The sequence below is a fragment of the Acomys russatus genome, chromosome X, assembly GCF_903995435.1.
Source record: "Acomys russatus chromosome X, mAcoRus1.1, whole genome shotgun sequence".
NCBI lineage: Eukaryota > Metazoa > Chordata > Mammalia > Rodentia > Muridae > Acomys > Acomys russatus.
The window spans coordinates 113,346,495-113,366,778 of NC_067169.1; positions in this window are offsets into that span (position 1 = coordinate 113,346,495).

The window sequence follows — 20,284 nt, forward strand, 5'->3', positions numbered from 1 at the left end:
AATACTAATTGAGCCTGGCCGTGGTGGTGCATACCTTTAATTCCAGAACTCAAGTAGGCAGAGGCAGGCAGATGATTCCTGACTATTTTGATAGATGCTAGTCACATTCCAAATGGAATCATGAGGTGTCATTGCCTTCTTTGCTTTATACTTTCAGGAGAGATTGAATTTGGCCTAATGTACCCCCTCTATGATCTTCAATTCAGGTAAAATGAGTGCTCATCTTCTATGCCCACATCTTACTGACTTATCACAAGAGGTTGTTTTTAATAGTCCAGTATTCCTAGGAGTGATTCTTTATGATATGTTTCTACATACAGCATTTTAATGTCCTCAACTGACAGAAAAGAATACAAGTTAAAGTAAAGTGTACAGTGATTTGATGACTACATAGTTTAGCAACATATTTATTACAATTGTTCTGTAAACATTAGTAAAAATTTGCATTTATTAAGATTATAATTCAAAGTGGATAATATGCGCTCTCTACCCATGCTATTCATAAGTAAGTCCCTAGTTTCTGTGTTTTTTAATTAATTATTTTTGTGTGCATTGGTGTTTTGCCTGCATGTATGTCTGTGTGAATGTATCAGATCCTCTGGAACTGGAGTTACAGATAGCTGTGAGCTGCCATGTGTGTTCTCAGAATTGAGCCAAGGACCTCTGGAAGACCTTCAAGCACTCTCAACCACTGAGGTATCTCTCCACCCCACCCCATATTCTTTTATACATGTAACATCCTGTATATTCTGATGACTTTTTTCCTTGAAGCTTTTAATTTTAAGAATTTTTGTCAGTGTCATATTCTGTTAGGCAGTGCCTTCTTCTCATCAACAGGAAATTCCTAAACATTTTGGGTAGAACCTGATTTTATACTTGAAGATGAAAATCTAACCATTATCTTTCGGAGCATCCCTAATTTTCTAATCGCCATCAGAGGTGATGATATTAGATGAGTTTGACATTTGCAATTACTCTCTAACTCGAAAACTCACAAAGAGCTGCATCCAGAATGATAATGTCTAGGTTATTATTTATCCAGAACACTAATTGAGCCTGGCATGGTGGCGCATGCATTTAATCCTAGAACTCAAGTAGACAGAGGCAGGCAGATCTCTGTGAGTTCGAGGCCAGCCTGGTTTACGAAGCCAGTCCAGGAAGGCCAAGGTTACACAGAGAAAGTCTCTCTAGAAAAAATAAAAAATAAAAAACAAAAACAAAGAGAAGGAAAATGAAAATATCTCCACAAAACAAAAAACAAATACAAACATAAAAGAGTACTAATTGTGTATTAATAAATCAAAATTGTAAAACCCAGGTAAAACCAATAAACAACACCAGTGATCAATGAATTGGCAAATAAATGTTGACTAACACTATATTCTATATTTCAAAAATGATACCAAGCTAACAGTTCTATGGTATATAAACTTTTTTATTATGTTTGTCAATTTGGCTGACAGGATGAAATTTCATGAATATAAAACAATTAAATGCCATAAAATAGTCATTTGCAATGGTGTATGTCTTGGGATACTCACTTTAACTGAAGTTATTGACATTGTATTGGAAATTTACCTGTAGTTCAATTATTTTAAGGTATTTTATAGATATCCATCATAACTTTAAATATTTACATATATTTGCATTGTCGATGTTACTTCAATGTATCTCATCAGTTAATGACTTATATAGCTCTGCTTATATACATGCATTCTAAAATAAAGTGCATTAGCTTATACTAGGCACTATTGAGTTTGCCAGTGAACAGATAATGCTGAAAAATACTTGTCAAGAATCACATCTTGAAGCATGAAAAAGTTATTATAAAAATAGCAAGATACAAAGTTTGATTAAATGTCAACTGTGGATAAAATTTTTTGGTACTTTCTGAGGAATGTTTTATGTTCCGCAATATTTTATTGAAAGAAAGTGCCTCTAAAGTTTTTAATCCTTCTTATTTTTGAGTTGCCAAAGAGTTCTCAAACATATTACTTGAAGAACTAGCAAAGATCATCATGACAACTGGATTTAATTTGTTTCAGAAAGCATATTGCTCTTGGCTAGAGTTTAAGAGGTATTAAGACTTGTGAGCTTTGAGTTATAAAGAGAGTGTGATAATATAAGGGATATTGTTGGAACTTGTTCTGGTTGCTGCCCAAATAAGCAGACCCATTTAAGCCAAAATGTTTGTAACTTTGCCTAAAACCTTGTTCTTATTTGACCAATAAAAAGCCAAAAGACCCAGGGGCAGGGCAAATAGGATAGGTGTGGCTAAAATTCCCAGGCTGTTCGGAAAGAAACCAAAGATTAGAGGAGGAGATGAAGGGAGGAAAGAAGAAAGCCAGGGCCATGGCTTAAGTAAAGTAAGAACCACATGGCCAGCATGGATGAAGATTTGGCCTAGATGACAAAAATTAACAAGTATTTGGGATTATGGATGGGAGGTAGCTCGGTAGAAATTATTAGAAACAGATTGCATAGGATTGGGGCAGGGTATGGGATACCTGCCCCAATATGGGAGGTAGTTTAGAGAATCACTATCTGCCCTGCCTCAGGTGAACCAAGGTTAATTTAAAATATAACAGGTGTCTGTGTTTCATTGATTATTAGTGGGTTAGAAATTACCATAATAATAATTATAGAGCTAATAATAAGCATTAGGCCCTACTTCTAAATTAGCAACAACAGGATATAGAAACATTCAATGGTTCTGAAATCTCTATGCATAAGAAAGATTAACCAAAATGACTTAAAGAAAAAAATGCTTCTGTATTTAACTAAATGGAATTCATATACTATCTTTTGGAATGCAATATTACATTGTTAATATGCATGGTTACCTTCCTTAATTCATTCTGAAGAATGTGAGTTCTCAAGAATGTATGTACACACCTTAAGATTATATCATGGTGTATAAACTGTCAAATGCAGGTGTTATTGCACCATATAAATACTGCAAAACAGCATTTTCATAGAGAAACTGTAAAAGACTATCACAGATATTTTCAAGGGAAGAGGTTATAAAAAGGTACATAACACTACTTGAAATTTTATTTCTAAATATATTCATTTTGGAACTACATAGTCTTCATGAATCACTATCACTTGCACAGACTTCTTTTTTCTAAAGCAGGTTATGCAGACAAGTTTCAAGTCAAAGAACTCAAACATATTTCTGTGGGAATTCATTGTCTTTTTTGAAGTAAAATCTATGAGTAACCAATTGAAAGTTTTATTAAACATGAGGTTACAATACTAAATTAACATTTATTATGTTATAGAAGAATCTATAAATCATTGCTCTTTCAGGGTTCTTATTTAATTAAGATAATCTCACATCATGGGATACAAGGCACATATCTAAATATCATAAAGGCTATGTACAGTGGGCTGATAGCTAACATCAAACTAGATGGAAATAAACTCAAAGAAATTCCACTAAAATCAGGGAATAGACAAGGCTGCCCACCCTCTCCATATCTCTTCAACACAGTACTTGAAGTTCTAGCTAGAGCAATACAACCTCAAAAGGAGATCAAGGGGGTCCACATTGAAAAGGAAGAAGTCAAAATATTGCTATTTGCAGATGATATGATAGTACCTATAAGTGAACTCCAAAATTCCACCAGAGAACTCTTACAGCTGACAAACATCTTCAGCAACCTGTCTGGATAAAAAATTAATTAAAAAAACCAGTAGCTCTCTTGTATACAAATAACAAACAAGTTAAAAAATAAATTAGGGAAAATATACCTTTCATAATAGCCACAAATAATATAAACTATCTTGGTATAACTCTAACCAAGCAAGTCAAAGACTTGTATGAAAAAATCTGCAAGCCTCTAAAGAAAGAAATTGAAGAAGATATCAGTAAATGGAATGATCTCCCATACTCATGGATCAGGAGGATCAACATAGTAAAAATGGCCATGTTACCAAAAGAAATCTAAATATTCAATGCAATCTCTATCAAAGTACCTACATAATTCTTTACAGACCTTGAAAGATCAATTCTCAACTTCATCCGGAACAACAATAAACGACCTCTGGAGGAATCTCCATCCTGTATCTCAAGGTGTACTATAGAGCAACAGTAATAAAACCTCCATAGTTCTGGCATAAAAGTAGACTGGTTGATAAATCGAATCGAATTGAAGACTCAGAAATAATTCCACACATTTATGGACACTTGATTTTTGACAAAGAAGCCAAAATCATACAATGGAAAAAAGACACCAACTTCAACAAATGGCCCTGGTCTAAATGGATGTCTACATGTTGAAAAATACAAGGAGATCCATATTTATCACCCTGAACGAAACTTAAGTCCAAGGGGATTAAAAACTTCAACATAAAACCAGACACACTAAATCTGTTAGAAGAAAAAGTGAGGAAGAGGCTTAAATTCATTGGCACAGGAGACAACTTCCTGAACAGAACACCAAAATCTCAGGCTCTAAGATCAACAATTAATAAATGGGACCTCATGAGGCTGAGAAGCTTCTGTAAGGCAGCAGACATTGTCAAGAGAGCAAAGCGACAGCCTACAGACTGGGAAAAGATCTTCACCAACCCTACATCTGACAAAGGACTAATATCCAAAATATATAAAGAACTCAAGAAATTAAACACCACCAAACCAAATAACCCAATTAAAAATGGGGTACAGTGCTAAACAGATAAATTGCAAGTGAAAAATAACAAATGGCTGAGAAACCCTTAAATTCTCAACATCCTTAATCATCAGGGAAACACAAATCAAAATGGCACTGTGATGCCACCTTATGCCTGTCAGAATGGCTAAGATTAAAAACACAAGTGACAGCATATGCTGGCATGGATGTGGAGATAGGGGAATACTCTTCCATTGCTGGTGGGAGTGCAAAATTGTGCAACCACTTTGGAACTCAGTCTGGCACTTTCTCAGAGAATTGGGAATAGTGATACCCCAAGACCCAACTACAACACTCCTGGGCATATACCCAAAAGATGCTCCACCATACAAAAAGGACATTTGCTAAACTACATTCATAGCAGCCTTTAATCATAATAGCCAGAAACTGGAAGCAACCTAGATGTCCTCAACTGTAGAATGGATCAAGAAACTGTGGTACATTTACACAATTAAATACTATTCAGGTATTAAAAGCAAGGAAATCATGAAATTTGCAGGCAAATGGAAGGGATTAGAAATGATCATCCCGAGTGAGGTAACCTAGACCGGGAAAGACACATATTGGTACATACTCATTTACAAGTGGATATTAGGCCAACATAGATGCCCTCTGATACACTCCACCCAGTGGGGAATTGAGACAGACATTGGGACTATCTGCTGGTCTCCAGGTAAGAGTGATATGGAAGAATGGGGTGTGGAAGGACCCAGAGTGTTCAGGAGCTCCACAAGGAGACTATCAAGGCTGGTGGATCTGAACCCAGGGGAGACTCGCACATAATGTTGCACATACCAAGGACAACACATACAGTAAACCTAGACCTCTCTTCAGATCTAGCTTATTCTCCAGTGGTTGTGGGGAGATCGGGGACTGCCTCTGACATGAACTCTGGTGCCTCCGATTTGATCTCTTCCCCTTGGTGCCCAGTGGGCACACAGAGAAAAGGGATTTAGGCTATCCAGATGAAACTTGATAGAGTATGGTTATGTGATGAGGAAGGAGGTCACCTTCTGTCAGAGGTCTAGAGAAGGTGAATAAGGCAGAAGAGGGAAGAAGGGTGGGAATGGGAAGATACAAGTGAGCAAATAACAATCGGCATGTAATCTGAATAAATTACAATTAAAATTATTTTTTTGAAAAAGAAAATACAAAGGAAAAATTTTCAAAAAGAAAAAAGTTGGCACACTGAACTGATTGACCTATTTAAAATTCTTTAATCACAGGTTCAGTATATAGAAAACCAATTTTAAAAAATAAAGCACTGTCATCCTTATTAGTCTTTTGAATTTAAAAACCTAAGGATCAAATATCTTCAGTAGACTCTATTACATTCAAACTGTAACTAAAATAAAAATATCTCTTACCTGTAATATAATAACTGTGTAATCAGTGCTCCTGGCACTGCAGTTAATAGAACAATAATTTCCATATAAAATAACTTCAAAGATGTTTAATACAATAGCGCCTCTTCTCTCTCTCTCTCTCTCTCTCTCTCTCTCTCTCTCTCTCTCTCTCTCTCTCTCTCTCTCTCGTCATATTAATGTTTTTTACTCTGTAAGTAATCTGTGTTTGGTTATCAATCATTTGGGTATTTTAAAAGTGTGGGTAAAATACAGGGAATTTCCAACCTCTGAGTCTGAGTTGAATATATTTGAATATAGTGAATATATGTCTCAGATATAGATCTCCTATTACCTCCTACATTCAAGAACTCTCCCCTGAGAACTGAACTATGTTGATCATCTTGCCTTTGAGTGTCCATATTTGCCTTTCTCTAAACCTGAACACTTGAATCAAAAGATGGTGTACTTTTTAATATTATATTTTGAAGACCATGAATATATGGCTAGAAAAGAAGATTTGGAGCTAAGTCTATTCTGAGTGAGCATTTTTTCATTAATATTATATACTTCAGAGGGTTGGAGAATTGAGTCAGTGGTAAAGAGCATTGGCTGGTCTTCCAGAGGATCCAAGTTCAGGTCCCAGTACCCATATGTCAGCTCATCCTTCCTGTAATTTCAGTTTCAGGGAATCTGACACCTTCACACAAACATATATTCAGGCAAAACACCAGTTCATCTCAAATAAATTATTTAAAAATGTTATATGATTTAGAGTGATGATCAAGGAGGTTCATTCTTTGAGGCCTCCTAATATCTTTATCATATATCATGGCCACTGCATATTGTGCTGCTCACAACGGCTTTGATTATAGTGACATTTTATTTCCTGCATGTCAATCTTGCTTAACAGCTGTCTCCCTCTTGGTTTTTGCTGAATTCACAGAGCTACTTCATCTTTTTGAACTCAAGTATCATATTCCATCACATTAAATTAGATTTTTTTCCTATTATATTCTGTTCAAAGCTCTATTGTGTTTTTTTTTTTTTCACTTTTCATAGTAGTAACTATTTTACTCTATTTCAAAGTCAGCCATTGATTTGTAAAATATGCCTTCTAGGTCTCCATCCAATTAAAAATATTGAATAATAAACTCTACAAGTTTTAGAATTTTATTAATGGATATCTCACTTAGAAGGGGAAATAAATCTGCTGCCCTTGATGGTCTCCTTGTGGAGCTCCTGACCCCTCCATGTCCTTCCATGCCTGCACTGCACTCTTCCATACAACTCAGTGTTCTGCCCAGAGTCTGGCTGCAAACCCTGAGTCTCAGACAAGAAGACTATGAAGGCCTGCAGATCTGGACATAGGGGGGATCTACACAAATTGATGTGTCAACTAAAGATACTGCTGAAAACCTAGACCCCTGGTTCAGAATTAGACTATGGACAGCTCATTTTCCACAGCTGTGGGGGTTGGGGCATGGGGACTGTCTCTGACATGAATGCTGGTGCCCCCAATTTGATCACTTCCCCTTGGCAAGGCAGGCTTATGGGCACACAGAGGAAGAGATTGCTATCCTGATGAGACCTGATAGGCTGTAGTCAGAAGGTGAGGGAGGAGCCCCCCCCCCTCATCAGAGGTCTAGGGTAGGGGAATAGGATGGAAGAGGGAGGGAGGGTGGGAATGGGAAGATACAGGTGAGGGGATAACAACAATCAATAGAGATGTAATATGAAAAAAACTGAATAGAGAAGGAAGGGAAAATAAAATAGACATAAGAAGTGGATGGAAGGAGGGGCCTGGGTGGGAGAAAGGATCCAGAGGGAAAGGATGTGGGGATCAAATGTGGGGAGAGTAGAAGAGAGAGGGTTGTTAGAGAGAATGGAGATCAGTGGGGACCCATCTCTGGGATGACTCAGAGATCTGGCACTGAGGACGCTCCTGGGAGTCGATGGAGGTGACCCTAGCTGAGACTTCTAGTCACAGGAGATATGGAGCATGAAGTAGCCATCTCCTGTAGTCAAGCAGAACTCCCAGTGGAACTAGACACCCTACACATATGTAGCAGATGTGCAGCTTGGTCATCATGTGGGTCCCCTAACAATTGAATCAGGGACTGTGTCTGACATGGTTGCCTAACATGGATCCCTTTTCCCTAACTAAGTTGCCTTGTTTGGTCTCAGTGGGAGAGAATGTGCTTAGTCCTGCTGTGACATGGTGTGTCAGGGTATATTGGTACACTCGGGGGCCTCCCCTTCTCTGAGCAGTAGGGGAGAAAGGAACGGGAAAGAGGGTTGTGAGTGTGGGAAAGGCAGGAGAGAAAGGAGGCTGAGATCAGGGTGTAAAGTGAATGAATGAATGAATGAATGAATGAATGAATAAATAAATAAATAAATAAGTAAATAAATAAATAAATGAAAAAAATCTTTGACCCACTTTGAATTGGGTCACTTTTTTTTTGTACAGGGTGAAAGACAGGGATTTTGTTTTATTTTCTGTCTTTAGCCATCCAGTTATCCCAATACCAAATACCATTTGTTGAAGAGGATGTTTGTTCTCCAATGTATGTTTTTGACACCATATTGAAAATTAAATGGCTTGAATTATGTGGGATTAATGCTGAGTTCTCCATTCTATTCTACCCTCTTGTTTTTGTTACATATTCTGCAGTGTAACTTGAAAGTAATATTATTCATTTAGCTGGGGATTGCTTTGGCTTTCTGGGGTTTATTCTGTTTTCACAAGAATTTAAGTTCTTCTCTCAACTTCCGCAAAGAATGCCATTGGAATTCTGGTGATATTTGTAGTTAATCTCTAGCTATCTTTTGGTAATACTGATTTTTATGATGGTTATTCTACCTAGTATTGACCACAGAAAGTCATTTCAAGTTTTACTATCTTTCTCAATTTTTTTTTCTTCAGTATAGGAAGACTAAGGGAGGAACTAAATATGGTCAAAAATTTTAATGATATACATATATGAAAATATTTTATGTGAACAGCAACACAATTTATATTAAAAATAAAAGAAGCCAGACACACACAATGGTTCCTGCTGTTAGTCTCAGACTCAGGAAGGAGAGATGATGAGTCTCTGTGAGTTCAATGCCATTCTCATCTACATGGCGAGTTTCAGGACAGTCAGAGCTGTGTAGATAGATCTTGTCTTTAAAAAAAAAAGAAAAAAGAAATGAAAAATTTCCAAATGCTGGCCCTGCAGCTCTTGCTCTAAACTGATATATGTTAATGCATCTAAATAGCACACTTTATGAACACACACTGGTATAAACATAATTCATAAAATTGTCCTAGTTTTTAGTTAATGTGTTTAAGCTTTTCTTTGAGGTCTCATAAATATCAAATTCTTTGCTGTTTCTTGGATTTCATTAGTCTTATGGAGTTTTCTTACAACCTTGGCCTAACATATTGTAATGCTCACAGAAGTCAAAATCCAGGTCCTTTCCTGGGATCTACTTGGTGTTCTGGTCTTCACATAGCCCTAAACATTCCAATGGAAGTCTAATTTATTAAAGTAGCCAAGCAAAACCTAATCTGTAACTGACTTAGAAAGGAACACTAGTATGACATACAGAAGATACTTCTGGTACCCCACATTTTTTATTTTATCATTTACCCTAAAGTCTTTAATATCATATCATTTCACGGTTCATATCATAGCCTTTAGGTCATCTATCATATCATGCTGGGGTAGAAAAATTATGTGTGAAAAAGGACTCCTTAGATCAAATAGTACAACATAGTATTACTAGGTTTGTGAAGTCATGGTTTTTCTCCGTTCACGTGAGAGATTGTCATTCAACATATGAGGTTATTTGTTTAATTTTTCTGATATTCTCCAGGTTTCTCTAAGAATATCTTTGATGGGCTCCTAGTTTCTTATGAGCTTTAATGTGTTTAGATCACGTTCAGTCTCTCCCCCAGCTCCTCTTAGATCACCATAACCCTACCCTACCCATTCAACTTTGTGTTTGCTTTTATTTTATTAAAAAATCAAATCCAATTTGTGCTGCCCATGTGCTCCTGGATGTGTAGCCTTTGGCTGCAATACGGTTGACTTATTATAAGCCACACACATAACTGTATTTTGACTCTTCAGCAGTTATCAATTGCTACTGCCTTCTCAGCTGTGTGTGGGACCAAGTATCCACATCTTTTTTATATCCTTTTTATGTATAAGTCTTGTATATACTGTTTCAATTGCTGTATGTTCATATGTTTAACTGCCTTGATGTATCTGGAAAATGACATTTCCTTGTAGTTATTCACTCCCTCTTGTTCTAACACTCTTTATGATACCCTCTTCTGCAATGATTCTAGAGTCTGGGGAGGAGGGTATGTGCTGTAGATGTTCCATTTAGAGCTGAACATTGTGTAGTCTCCCATTCTGTGACCCTTGACTAGTGTGGGTCTCTGTCTTAATTACCATCTGACTTTAGAAAGAAGCTTTTTCTAATGAGGGTTAAGAGATGCAATAATCTAGGAGTATGATAATAAGACATGAGGCGTCAATGTAACACCATGTTCACTTAGCAAGATGAAGATAATGTGTTCCTCCTCGAGGCTATGTCCTGTATAACCATAGAGCCAGGTAGGTTTTCACCTTTTAGAGTATGACTTAAATATAATAAAAAATGCTAGTTTACTGTTATGATATTTTTGGCATGTTTTACCAGTGGTATGTTTTGGCAAGATATTTATTATTGTAGGCTGCATGGATAACAACTGGGAAACTGCTGATTACTTTTCTTTCAAGTTCACATTTGAATGCATTCTTATTTCAAATAGCCAAATCATGCGAACTTGTCATATACTATTTGTATGTGTAGTAAAATAATGTAAATTCTTTATTATGTAAAAAATAACAGCCCTGTGGTTATAACAAATTTTATTTCCTATAACTAGCTTAAATGAGGCAATCTTCTTTGTTTTCAGAAATTGTATTTCATTTTACTGAAAATAGTTTTTTCATAAAATATGTACTGTTTACAGTTTTTACTCCCTTGATTCTTCTCAGTTCCTCTCAACCTCCTCTGTCATGCAGATTCACACTTTTTCTATCACTTGTTAGAAAACAGTTATCTAAGAGGATGTAATTAATATAATATAATAATAATAAAACCAATTCAGAAAGACAAAACAAACAAATGGAAGGAGAAATGCTAAGTAAAAGGCACAAGAAACAGATATAGAATTGGGCAGTGGTGGTGCATGCCTTTAATCCCAGGACTTGGGAGGCAGATCTTTATGAGTTCATGATCAGCCTGGCATACAGAGTGAGTTCCAGGACAGCCAAGGTTATGAGGAGAAACCCTGTCTTGAAAAACAAAAACAAAAAATAAATAAAGAAAAGAAACTTATATATCCAGAGACCCATTAATTTGCACGTAGAGTAATCCCTTAAATACACAAAACTGGTAGCTGCAATATATATTCAAATTATCTGCAGGGTAAAACAATTAAAAAAATATAAAAAGATAAAATTTTAAAACTGAAAAAAGCAAAAGCCCTGACTTAATGTTATGAGATAAAGAACCTCTAAAGATAACATTGATTTTGTTTTCTTTTGGCCATCTACTGTCATGTAGCTTACCCTTAACAGTAGTTTGTTTCCCTAAGGAAGCTCCCTTGGGAAAACCTAAATTATCATTTACAAATGGTTATCAACTGGAAATTGCTTCTGGGTTAAGGATGAGGGCTTCTGTCCTCTCTCAGCTCTAAAACATGTACTTTAAAATAAGTGAGTCCCTACAAAGCAGGAGCTAAACTCAACATTTTGACATGTTTCAACATTTATGGTTAATAATTGGATAAGTTGATGTCCTAATTTAATTCTCTTGCTGTGATAAAACACTGACTGGAAGCTACTCAGCAAGGAAAGTATATATTTCAGTTTATAATTTATACTCTGTTACTGAGGGAATTCAGGGCAGGAGCACAAGGCAGGAGTCTTGAATAAGGGACTTAACCAGAGACATGGAAAAGGCAGCTTACTGGCTTCCTTCTCATGGCTCACTCTGCCATTTTTGTTGTGCAACCTATGGTCACCTTTGCATGGATTGTACCACTCACGTGTGCATGGTCCTTTTACAGTAATAATCAATTTAGAAAATGCCCATAAACTTGCTTACATGCCAACCTGTTGAAGGCGTGTTTTAAATTTCAGAAGAAAAAAGTTTCTTCTTTCCAGATGACTCTATCTCATAGCAAGTTGATGAAAGCTATCCAGCACAGTAGACTTCAGGGGCCAATCATTAAAATTGTTGTGTAACGTTATCATGATTGACTTCTTAGATATTTATGAAGAAATATTTTAAGGATCTATTCAGTCACCTAAAAATAAATCTTGTAGTCTGAAGTATAATATCACACATTATTTCACACATTATTTAGTTTACTAATTGTCAGTTATACTGATATATGTACATAGTCAGGTAGTTTTATTTTTTTACCTGTCAGTTCTAGTACATATTCTAGGTAAAAAGAGTGCAGTTGGCATAAGGTTATTGTGTAATTCAAATACTGATTTCTTTATCTACCATAGCTGGCTGCACGCTGGTTGAGAATTCCCTGTCTAAATCTAAATGTGATATAAACTCTATTCCTCAATTGTCCCCCCGATATGTCACTAAAGCAGCTTAGAGCTAATTGAGAAGCAGGGCTGGACTTCCTGCTAGCTAGGGGAGGAGGGGTTAGAAGAGGAAGTGAGGGATGCATCAGGGGATTGAACCACAGGCAGAGGTTCAGGATAGATGGAGAAGACTCAGCTAGAGAAAAGAAATAACTAAAAAGCACATAACTTGGGGGATTTTCACAAAGATGGAATCAGGGTAACATAGAGGGTTGAGAACAGAGTTAAATTGTCCAAGATTGTGTTGTAGAACTTTCAAATAAATAAAGGATGATGTGGATGAAGATTAATGTATGCAGAAAACTATAAAAAAAACAGTTGATGCATATAAAAAATAAGACATATATTGGATTCAGGTTTGTCCCTTTTAACTTCATTACATTAAATTTAATTATTTTAAAATGTTCTTTATTTAAGCAGTTTACAGGCAGATTACAGCCCCCTCCATCTTCTCCCCTCAGCCCCACTTTCATGCCTCCTTAGGCCAAATTTTCCTCTTTCTTTCTCAAAGAAGAGAAGACCCCTAAAGGTCTTCTGGCACCTCAAGTATTAGCAGGACTAAGCTTATCCTCTCCCACTAGGTGAGACAAGGCAGCCCAGATAGAGGAAAGGGATCCAAAGTTAGGCAACAGAGTCAGAGACAGATATTACTCCCTTTGTTAGGGGGCACATATGTTGACCAAGTTTCACATTTGCTACATGTATAGAGGGCCTAGTTCCAGCCCACACATGATCTTTGGTTGGTGTTTCAGTCTCTGTATGTACCCAAGGGCCCAGGTTAGTTCATTCTGTAGGTCTTCTTGTGGTGTCCTTGAACCCTCTGGATCACTCAGTCCTTCCTCTCATTCTTCCACAAGACTTCCTGATCTATGCCTATTGTTTGATGGTGGGTCTCTGCATCTGTTTCCATCAGCTGCTAGATGAAGCCTCTCAGAAGACAGTTATGCTAGACTTCTGTCTGAAAGCATAGTAGTGTATCTTTAATAGTGTTAGGGGTTGGCTCTCTCCCATGGGGGGAGTGAGAACTTGGATCAGTCATTGGTTTGCCATTTTTTTAATCTCTGATCTATCTTAATCCCTACATTTCTTGTAGGCAAGACTAATTTTGAGTCAAAGATTTTGTGGATGGGTTTCAGTCACCATTCCTTTGCTGGAAGTCTCACCTGGCTACAGGAGGTAGTGACTTCAGGCTCCTTAAGTCAGCTGCTAAGAGTCTCAACTAGGGTCATGCCCATAGATTCCAAAAGATGCTCCCCAACTATTGTCTCTCCTGGTCCTGTTCTTCTCTCTGCCACTCACACCCCAGCTTGCCTCACACCTGATCCTCATCCCCATTGCCCTTGTAACCATTAACCTCGTAACACACTTTCCCACACAGCTCCCCCTCCTTATATTTCATATGTCTGTTTTATTTTGCCTTCTGTATGAGATTCAAGCATTTTCCCTTCAGGCCTCATTGGCTTCTTTGGGTCTATAGCATGGTTATTCCCTACTTTATGGCTAATATCCACTTATAAGTGCCATTGTGGTATGGTGTATCTTTTGGATATATACCCAGGAATGGTATAGCTGGGTCTTAAGGTAGAGATAATCCCAATTTTCTGATAAACTTGCAGATTGATTTCCAAAGTGGTCTCACAAGTTTTCCTTTGGAAGAGTGTAATGGAAGAGTGTTCTCTTTGCTCCACATCATCAACAGTATGTGCTGTCACATGAGTTTTTTTTAAATCTTAGCTATACTTACAAATATAAGATGTAACCTCAGATCCATTTTGATTTGCATTTCCCTGATGACTAAGGATGATCAGCATTTCTTTAAGTGTTTCTCAGCCATTAGAGATTTCTTTGTTGAAAATTTTCTGTTTAGCTCTGTACACCATTTTTAATTGGATTATTTGGTTTGATAGTATTTTACTTCCTGAGGTTTTTAAATATATTTTGAAAAGTAGCCCTCTGTTGAATATAGGGTTGGTAAAGATCTTTTCCCAATCAGGAGGTTGACATTTTGTTGGACAGTTTCCCATGTACTGGGAACATATATGTTCAGAATTGAGATGTCATCTTGGTGGATTTTTTGATGGTGGTGTGAGTTTCCTGTGTTTTTATTGATGCAGTTACCCTGCTGGGGATAGAATTTCCCTTCTACTATTTTCTGTAGTTTAGATTTGTGTATAGATATTGTTTCAGTTTGGTTTTTCATGTAATATCTTTTTCTCCCTTTATGGAGAGTTGTACTTGGTATTGTACTCTAGATTGGCATCTCTGGTCTTTTAGAAGCTGCAAGACATCTGTCCAGTCCTCTCTAGCTTTTAGAGCTTCTGTTGAGAAGTCAGGTATAATTCTTATAGGTCTGCCTTTGTAAGTTACTTGGCCTTTTCCCCTTGCATCTTTTAATATTCTTTCCTTGTTCTCTAGATTTAGTGTTTGATTATTATGTAGCAGGGCTTTTTGAAAGAGTTTCTCTGTGCAAGCCTTGGCTGTCCTAGACTCTCTTTGTAGACCAGGTTGGCCCAGAACTCACAAAGATCTGCTTTCCTCCGTCTCTCACATTGCTAGGATTAAGGGCATGAGCCATCATGGCTAGACGGGAGGGTTTTCTTTTCTGGTCCAATCTAATTGGTGTTCTATATGCTTCTTATATGTTTACCGGCACCTCTTTCTTTAGGTTTAGGAAATTTTCTTTTATGATTTTGTTTAAAGTATTTTCTAGTCCTTGGATCCAAGACTCTTTACCTTCTTCTATTCCTATTATTTATACCTTAGGTCTTTTCATGGTGTCCCAGATTTCCTGGATGTTTTGTGTCAGGAATTTTTTAGATTTAACATTTCCTTTGACTGATGTATCAATTTCATCTAACCTTCTTCCATCTCTTATTGGTGATACTTACATCTGTTGTTTCTGTTCTATTCCCTAGGTTTTTCATCCCCCCGATTCATTCAGATTGCGTATTCTTTGTTGCTTCTACTTCCACTTTCAGGTCTTGGATGGTTTTATTAATTTCCTTCATCCATTTAGTCGTATTTTCCTGTATTTCTTTAAGGGATTCATTCATTTCCTCTTTAAACACCACTGCCTGTTGGATTGTATTTTCCTATATTTCTTTAAGAGGTTTATTCATTTCTCTTTTAAATGCCTTTATTATCTTCATAAATTTGGATTTAAGGCCATTTTCTTTTCCTTCAGTTGTGTTTAAATATTTTAAGCTTGTTGTAGTATGATAGCTGGGTTCTGATGTTGGCATGTTGCCTTTACCTTCTGGTAGACTCTTGTATTGGCAGGCCTCAGGTAATACAGGCTGAGTTGTGGGCCAGAAAATGGAGCTGGTGGTCTCTGATTGTGCTTGAGGCCTCTGGGAATGCAGATATGCCTGTGATCTGGGAGATGGAACTGGGGTTCCCGATTGCCTCTGGTGTCTGGGAATGACAGTAAGGTTGTGATCCAGTAGATGAAGCATGCAGGAATCAGAGTATAGGGTGTGGCTCACTGCTGCTATGCTTGCACTATGGCACCCAGCAGGTAGAGAACTGGTGTGTAGATGTCTCAGCTATCTGTCCCAGGTAGCTACAAGCTTCTAGTGTTAATTAATTATTAATTCATTAGTCAGTGGTGCTAAGGTTTAAATCCAACATTTTACACGCCAAGAAAATGGTCTGCCACTGGCTTTTTAAAATGACTTATTAGGCGCACGTCTTTAATCCCAGCACTCGGGAGGCAGAGGCAGGCAGATCACTGTGAGTTCAAGGCAAGCCTGGTCCACAAAACTAGTCCAGGACAGCCAAGGCTAACACAGAGAAACTGTCTCAAAAAACCAAAAACAATAACAATATAAAAAATAAAATGATATTTTTATAGCTCAATTGTCCAGACTATATTTAAATTTACTCTGTAGCTAAGACTACAAGATTTGTAATCCTCTCACCTCCACCTCCTGAGTAGGTGAAATTATATATGGAAGCAGCCTGGGGTAATACATATTTTGTAGTCAGATGCTTTCCTGTCATGATCATTTTTTCTGTATTGTAATTATTAATGACTCTGTAAATAATTCTGAGGCTCAGACATCATTATTTATAACATTTACATTAACTTTTTACGTACGTCTATGTAAAGAAACTACATGAGTATTAGAAAAACATTTATGACTGTGCATTCACATATCTATTTGTATCTCTTCTTTGAATTTTTGAAAAATCTTCTCTGAGTGATATTATTCCCCATACATCAATTTATAATTCAGTTCAATGGGTAATGATTATTATTAAATAATAGAGTTTTTAGCGTCTATATTTTTAATGATATTAGTTATGTAATTCCTGATTCTGTTTGGACAACCTTTGTCCAAATGTGACCCTGAGACACTGAAATCTTATTCTTTTCCTTAAAGTAATTTGGATTCCAGTGTGTTAATTTGAATCAGATCTTCAATTTTTCTCTTGGCTTAACAGTTTGATTAGATTCGTTTCTCCACATACTACATATTGACTCCTGTCATGCTTATCAATAGAGCTGTAAATTCTGTATTTAGGCTTTAAAGCCAAATTTATATCCAGAGTACAGTTTGTGGAAATATTAACATAATAAATTATGTAACAATTTACAGTGTACTGATATCTATGCTCTTTCATTTAGTGTTACGTAAAAGTCTTCTTGTGAAGGTGACAAAACAGATTTCCAAGACTTAGGGGACGTTGTCACCTCTAGAGGACTCATAAAGGACAGAACTTCTCGAGACAATTCTGATTGCTTCTTCTGCACTGCAGTGTGACTCTGAAGTGAGAGTTCCAATCACTGACAGCTTATTGTTCTGCCTCATAATCCAGGTAGAGAAATCTGGGTGGAAAACACAGCTCTAACACGTTAATCCTCTACTTATAACCTTTCTGATAGCTTATGGAACAGGAGTTGGAAATCTTGACTTTTCTAGGATAGGTAATTTAATAAAGTTATAACTCTCAAATGTAATCAATATCTGGATCTCCTAGGACTCTCGGGAAAATGGGAATTCTCATTCACTATTCCCAGGGAAGCATATGAGTGTGCATTTCTATTAAGCTCACAAGTGATAACATTTGCTTTTGTCCTGTGGATCTCAGTTGAATAGCTGAGGGTTGACTTTTGTAGGTGTAACTCACTGTAGAGTAATGCTGACAATAACCACTCTTTTTCTCCACCCCATCATTTGTACCTCCAGCTTTACTGACTATCATAGGACCCATAGACTATGTCCATGATAACTATTCCATTGAGTTTCAGACTGTAGCATGCTTATCAAGAGCAACTTATCCCAATTGTGAGTCTTTGTTCCCAATAAAAAATGATGAATAGATGAATGCCTTTCTAGATCTCTTCCTTGGTTTTCTGCTTAAGTATATTGCAATGAATGTGTAAATATGTCTCTGTAATTTTATCTGTGTCCTCAATAAACCAGTTCCAAACCACAGAAACGTTTTCTTTGCATCAGAAAACAAGATTCCATTGAGGCAGACAAATAAAACTTACATAGCAGTTATTCAAGGTTAGTTTTAGCTGACTAGACATTAGGCCATTTGAATGGAAGGAGGATTTTTTTTTTCAAATTCTCCAAGATTGAAAGTAATATTTTCATCAATCTCAGAGATAAAAGGCAGATTCAATGTGAAGAAGAAGTTATAGAACTAGAATTCTCAGTCAGCAATTTCAGAATTAGAGAATCTCATGAAGACCTCATTCATCACTTCTCAATCCCATCATGTTGTCAATTATGTTTCTATATGAATTTTGACAAAGGCTATAACATCAAAGTCACAGCAATAGACTATCAAAATGTATCTTTGATAGTTAATGAATAGCTAATGAATATGAAGCCAATTATGTTCTGTTCAAAAAGCCATAGAAGCTTTCCAAAGGATAATTTTATTAAGAAGCATCAGGCACTAGAGAAACTCAGTTCTTACTATTAGATTTTAAATTTTAAAATGGGTTCTTCTCTAATACAGTACATCCCAACCACACTTATCTCTTTCTTCCCATCTCCTCACCAACTCCCATATCCTCTAGCTCCATTCCTCTTCCATTTCCTCTTCATAAAAGAGTGGCCTCCAAGAGATGTGAAACAGGACAAAATAAGATACAATGAGACCAAGTGAAAGTCCTCACATTGAGGCTGAACATAGCAACCCAATAGGGGGAAAGTTTTTCAAGAGAAGTCAGAAGAGTCAGAGGCACACCGGCTCCAACTGTTAGGAGTCCCACAAAACCATAAAGATAATACCCATAACATACCAAAGAAGACTTACTAGAGACATGTGTAGGCCCTATGCTGCCATATCAGTCTCTATAAGCCCATGTGAGCCCTGCTTAGTTGATTCAGTGGGCCATGTTCTCCTGACATCCTCCATCATCTCTGCCTCCTACAGTATTTCCTCTACCTCTTCCACATGTTTCCTCAAGTTCCTAGAGGAGGGATTTTTAATGTTCTTTAACAACCAAGGAAAGGATGTATAAAGCTAAAGAATAAAATCTAGAATGAGAGTTCAAGGCCAACCTGATCTGCAAAGGGATTCCAAGACAGGCAGGGCTACACAGAGAAATTTTGTCACACACACACACACACACACAAAACAAAAACAAAACCAAAAACAAAACAAAAGGAGTGGTCGCACACTTTTAATCCTAGCACTTAGGAGGCAGAGGCAGGCAGATCTCTGAGTTCGATGCCAGCCTGGTCTACAGAGTTCAGGACAGGCAAGGCTATAGAACCCCTGTCTTGAAAAACAAAACAAAAAATTTTGAATGAGTAGAAAATGGTGGATTTTAGCATCCTGTAACCACCTTTACATACCATTTTAAGACTCTTCACCCTGAAAAAATGCTTGTAGCATATTAAAATGTGGCATATAAGATAGGTATATTAGTGCTCTTAATAAAATTTTGAATTGAAAAGGAAATTGAGAAATTGGAATTGGAAAAGAAGTGAAAATGTATATTGACACTCACCTAGTAGTCCTTGACATATTGTCCTATTATTTAGGTATTTGTGTAAAAAGACTAATAAACTTAGCTTAGAGATTTAGTTTTTGAGTAAAAAAAAAAAAAACCTGATTAAACATATCAATATGCATGAGCATGCACCATAAACTACAGGTAACTCTATGCACAAATACTATAATTACCATCATGTTTTATGTGCATTTTTAAAAAATAGAGCAGGATATAATATATGTCCCTTCAGGGCTTTGGGGTCTTAGAAAATAATTACATTCATGCAGCATTAATTAGAGTATGGAATAAAATACAAATCTAAGGAAAATAGGAAAAAGAAACCTAGACTCTAATCCTTTATTTTGAAAAACACTTGTAGAGACTATTCTTCAAAGTACCACAGAGGGTCAGATAGAGATGAGATGTCTGATAAGATTCTTAATTATGTCCATCAGAATATTTTAAACATTTTGGAGCCTCATTTCAATATCCCTAAGGAAAACTTACAGTTAGAATTTGATGTTTTTTTATTGTAAATGTTGTCCTCTTCTAAATACAATTTATTTTTAGAGCAGGTTTAAGCTTATAAAAAAATGAACAGGAAGTGCTAAAAATTCCTGTATATCTCTTCCTTTCTCCATTGTTTTTCCT